We start from the raw sequence: 6,128 nt of genomic DNA, 5'->3' as shown, positions 1-6,128 counted from the left end.
AATTCATGAACATAGGATAACTTTCATTTATTTTGTGATTTCTTTATGAATATTTTATACTTTTAAATCTAGATTTTTTTAACCTCCTGATTAATTTTATTTCTAGATATCTTTTGAAGCCATTAAAATATATTGACTTCTTGATTTGTTTTGTAGTAGTTTCGCTATTACTCTGTAGAGATGATACTTGTTTTGTGTATTTATTTTGTATCCTATTATGTCTTGAATTTGTTTATGATTTCTAACAGTTTTGGGTGGAGTTTTTAGATTTTTTCTCTATAAAATAGTATCATCATTATCATAGGATGATAACTGATCTCCTTCTCCTCAATTTGCATGCTTCTTATTTCTTTCTACTATCTAATTCTCTGGATAGATCTTAAAGTAGTGTGTTAAAGAAAAATCATGAGAGTGGTCATCCTGGTCTTCTTCTATGTCTTAGAGTAAAGTTTTCAGATTTCCCCTTTCAGTATGATGTTAGCTGACGGTTTGTCACCTATGACCATTATTGTGTTGAAATATGTACTTTCTACCCTTAAATTGTGAGCTTTATTTTTATCATGAAGAGATGTTGAGTTTGTCAAGTAATTTTATATGCCTTTGAAATAATTATATAACTTTTATATTTTCTTTTAATGTGACATATCACATTCATTGTGTATATGTGTAGATGTGCTGAATACAATAGTAAATGATATTCCCTGGGACAGATTACATTTGATCATAGTGTACAATATTTTAAATGTGTTCTTGAGTTTGGTTTGCCAGTATTTTATTGAGGAATTTGCATCTCTGTAATTTTGCATTTCTGTAATTTTATTTATGTTTTTGTTGGATTCAATATTAGAAAAATAAAACATTAATATTATGTTCAAAATTTTCTGACTTTCTGCATCTCAGTGGTTGCTTTTTCTGACCAGTGTTAAATGAGAAAGATGCTGAAGTTCATTTTTTTCCAGCCCTAAAAGCTTACTTGTGACCTCCACAAGCTGAGTTCCTGCCCTGGTGTTCCACTTGAAAATGGGGAAAGGCTGGGCAGGTTGGCACGTGCCTGTCATTTCAGTGTGAGGCTGAGGCAGGAGGATCACAAGTGCATGGAAAACCTGGGCAACTATGCGTGGACCTGAGCAACTTAACAAGACCCTGTCTCAAGCATACCAGTGGCAGGAGGTCCATAGAACCTAGGGGAGCTGTTCTTGTGCCCCAGGACCTCTGACAGGATCCAAAGCCAAAGAGTGATAGACATCTTCTAAATATCCCAAATCTCAATGAAATCCAAACCAAGATTCAACAAGAATTTCATTCAGTTTGGGATGGTTTACTACAAAGAACTCTAATGTGAGCACACAGACTGGCCTGCCAGTGTATCCTGAGGCAAGCAATGTGGTTTAGAATTTTGAATAATACTTTTGATTTAGTCTCTCTTTCTATTCACTTATATTTTCAAACTTATTAATTATATTTTATCTTAATATTTTGACTTCCAAATTAATTATTTCTCTTTTAATATTTTGAATTTTATCTTATTTTACTCAAGATTTTAAGTGTCTTTTTCAAATTATTAAACATGTGCAGCAGTTTCTACATTTAAGCTATTCTTGACATAATTTTATTTTTATTTTTATTTGAAACCCCAAGTTTGCTCACTTATAATGTTAGCTTCAATTTTTTTTATATTTCTCCTTGGATAACTTATACATAACATTTGAGTTCTATTTCACAATAACATCACCAAATATTACATTTTTCTTTAAAGAAAATTATTTTTATTATCAATTCTGATTATAATATTCTATCATTTGTGGCTTTTGTCCCAGGGACTTGAGCACTTAGATCTTTTTGTCCACCCAGGGACGCCAATTGCCCGGTTTTGTTCATGACTGAAACACTCAAGGGTCACTCCAGGGGAACTGGGCTAACTGGGCTGTGAGAAATAACCACACAAGAGGCACAAATACCTTTTTCATTGGGGTCTCTGTGATGGCTCCTCTGACCTTAATGTTCCGCGGAAGGAGAGAGAGAGAGAGAGAGAGAGAGAGAGAGAGAGAGAGAGAGAGAGAGAGAGATAGCACACACTGACCCCTTTTATTGAGAAGAAGCTATTCAAATGAGGCAAGCGGTAATGTTTCAGAGGTCTGAGTCTAGCTTCATGATGTCCACTGTCAGCAGGTTGACTGACACCTGGTAGGCCCAAGGGCACAGTAAGATAAGGGGCACACAAAGGCACTTCCATGGAGCACTCTATCCTAAACAAGGCAAGGGGTTATATTACAAAGGAACAGGTTAGCATAGCTCCACCCAATGGGGCTGTAGCAAGACAATGTCCCTGGAATCCAAGAAGGGCAGGGCAGTCTGGCATGGCTGCTGCCAAATGCCTCAATCACTCAGCCAGAACGTGACTCAGTCACATACAAGGTTGGTCTCCCACAATCATGCTGTTGTTGACTTTCTTCTCACATTTCCTTCAACTTTTTTACGTTTAATTATGATGTTGCCTACACTGAAGTATCTTATATTTGAAAAAAGAATGGTTTTATTCCAAGCCATCACGGTCTATATTCAGAATTGTTTTTTGAGGTGAGTTTGTGCCTCCTACACCTGCTATGTGATGGATGATTCCCAGGATAATTGATGGACTCCACCAAAAACTGATAGAAATAATAAACAAATTCAAGAAGAAATAAGGATACAAAATAAATACACAAAACAAGTATCATCTCTACAGAGTAATAACAAAATTTCTACAAAAAAATCAGAAGTCAATATATTTTAATGGCTTCAAATGATATCTAAAAATAAATTTAACTGTCTGCTTAGGTTTTCCATTATTTGTGCCTGGGGATGAACTTCTTTGTCTTCATCTTCTACTTTGTCATTAAGCATCCCAACCCTCATATTAAAATGTGATTCTGTCTGATGTAACTTTTCTTTGAATTGTCCAATCTCTCTGTTTTTAGATTAGGAATAATACTTGCAATTGAGGTCAGACAGGCAACAGAGCTGTTTGGCCTTTTTTGGCTTTCTTCTGTCTCTGTTCTGTCTTCACAGCTAATGCAGGGTGGGTTGCAGCAGACACTCAGTGAATCTGATGTCTTAAGTAATAAACCACGCCCTCTTATAACCGTTAGAACATATAATCACTAAACCAATTGATCAGTGTTCATGGCAATGAATTTAAAAAGTCAAGTGAAAACAGTTAAAGAAGTAGGGGATTTATTTACTGAAGACAAGGGAAACATTTAATTCATTTTATTTTATTTTCATTCTTTCAACTTTGCCACATCTTGGGACTGGCCACTAATTACTGTGAGGAACAATGCCCTAGAGACAGTTTCTTGTAATCACTTTCTTTCTTTATGGAAAAAAAAAAAAGTTGTTGACCTTTTTCTTCCCAGCTGCTATTGTCTATGTCCTCCTAATACAGAGTTACTCAGGGCTGAGAAAAGTCCCAAGCAAGAAGGTCGGCAGGTGATGCCTGGCCTGGACCCTGCTTTGCCCAGCTCTGTTGCTGACCTGCTTCCTCACTGGTAAGCTGCTGACTTTCTGAGATAGAAAGTAGATATAAAAATAGAATAAATAAAATTAGAAATGGCTCAGAATGTATAAAGGTCTCAGACTTGAAGGGGATTGAAGCTATGTGCAACTGTGGAGCAGAATATATTAAAAACACACAAATTATCAACCTCAAGAATATCATGTTTGTGTTGTAGAATTTTCATGCTATAACACACACACACACACACACACACACACCTGTTTTCACAACTGTTGCAGAAATCTCTTAGCACATTTTCATTTCCCACACCACAGCAGTGAACTTAAAGCACCTCATATTGAGAGGTGTGAAGTGAAGTGGAGGATTATTTAGTGAAGCATCACTGTCAAGCAAGCCTAGTGATTAACCATCACACATTTCTTCACTTTACATGTGCTCGTAGAATTGCAATCAGTCATAGTAAAACTATAGCTAATTAGAACTGAAATGCATACATTTCTTTATGTAATATAACTTGATGTAAGAGCTGAGGTTCTCTTGAGCCCAAATCTGACAATTCCAGAGGGAGGCTGGAGCAGGGCAGATTCTCCTTCAGCAGATGAGGTAGTTTGGGGCCTTAACCTGGACAATGGTGGCTTTTGGAAAATACCAGTGCAAAATGGCCATTGTTTCAGTGAGATGAAAGAGGGGTCTCAGTGAAGTACTCTGAACATTTAATAAGTTAGGAATTGCATTTACATTTCGTTTTCAACATTTCAATATCCAATTGATTTATACTTTAGGTACAGAAAATGATATTAGAAAACAAGTACACAAATGTCTTTGTAAAAATTTACCTAAACTATAAAAAAAGGCAATGAATGAAATACCAATAAAAATGAATAAAGAAAAAAAAATCACATAGAAGAAGAAAGAATGGTAAACAATATTAAATGCTTTTAATTGGGGATTTGTGTTGTTCATATAAAAACCCACGACTAAGTATGAAGGCTAAAATATCAAATAAACTAAAGCATATTTAAATATAGGTATAAGATCAAAGGTTAATTCCTATTATCAGGGAAGGTGTACTATTAATTTACATACTCTTTAGAAAAATAAAACTACATAAATTTAAATAGAATCATAAATATTTTCTTTTAGTGAGAATTTCCAGATGATCCTGAATTCAAAATAATAGATTTGTGATGAAAATGTAAATCACATGCACACTAGGGCCTTACCATCTTAGTTCTGAATTACCGACAGGAGATACAAAGGTTATTTATTGGTGGTGTATGAGTTAAGTAAAAATCAGCCCTTCAGGTGCTGGTGGGGGAGAGCATCCCCCATCTCTGCTTGGAAGCTCTGTCAATATAGAGTTTGGAAAGAGATGGGTTGCTCTCATAAAAAATGCACTCATGGCAAGAATGGAGGAATTATTTACACAGATATTTTTCTCAGTGTTTAGATAAGAAAAATCTGAATAGAAAATACATCCAAAATAGGATTAAAATCATTACACAAAGTCTGGCACTAAGATCAAGTAGTATGAATCTCTGAATCACACTCAAGGATCAATACTTAGGAGTGTAAAGACGTGAGGCTGCATGCACAACTGTAACGCTCTTGAACTCGGGAATCTAATCCATATCTGGCATGCTTTATGAAAAACAGTGCTGTGTATTTACACATCACATCTAATAAAATGTATTATGAAAATAAGAAATCAAGCCTCCATAGTAAATATTTTATTGATATTAGAGTGGGATTAGAGTTGATTTTATTGCTTCTTTTTAATGTGTCTTTATTTGTAGTATTCACAAAATTCATTTATACAGAAAGCATATAATGTTTTAAGAATATAATTCAATACAATTTTTTTAAAGTAAACACATAATATCATTGACCTGAATTTTTTTTTCCTTTGTATGAAGAACCAGAACCTGTAGGTATCATTTGAAAAGACAAATCCCAGAAGATAACCTGCAAGTTCTTCTCCAATGCGAGAGTCCAGTGCAAGAATCCAGTGCCAGAGTCAGCCTAAGTAAGTGGTCACGTGAGACTCCGGGGATGGGGAACCAGAAGGAGGCTGGGAACTCCTAATGCAACTTGGTGCTGGTCAGTCCTGGGACTTGGTGGGCGCCCCAGCAAGGGGCGAGTTCATCTGCAGGCCTGGGGCCTCTGATCCTGCCCCCTTGCCCTCCCTGGTGGGCTCTCAGGCTGCGCCCTGCTCAGTGCTTGGCTTCCAGTCCTCCCTGCAGCAGCACTTGGCCATCTCCGCTTCTCACCCCCTTCACCGACATCTGCAGTTATGACAGCCAGCCTTGTTTACTTTTGTAGAACACATTGATTGAAAAAATTAGACCATTATGATTTATTTGTTCATCAATATACTTTCTCCATGGACTTCTGAGATGCACCAAAGCAAGAATTTCATCTCTTGTTTACAGTATGTCCACCCATCAGAGCAAAGCACCAGGCTCATGAGAATCAATTACTGAAGAACAGTGATAGGTTTCTAGAATATTTCATAAAATTTTACACTATTTGGCAACATGCAAAGGCTAATTTCCAAATGAACAATGCCAAGTCCCTTTCACATAACACAAGTTTTGTGTCCTGTGCCTCTCATGTTCCTGATTTCTTTGGA

Source organism: Urocitellus parryii, chromosome 1, assembly GCF_045843805.1.
Source record: "Urocitellus parryii isolate mUroPar1 chromosome 1, mUroPar1.hap1, whole genome shotgun sequence".
Taxonomy (NCBI): Eukaryota; Metazoa; Chordata; class Mammalia; order Rodentia; family Sciuridae; genus Urocitellus; species Urocitellus parryii.
The sequence above is the reverse complement of the archived record's forward strand: the minus strand, read 5'-3'. Positions refer to the sequence as shown.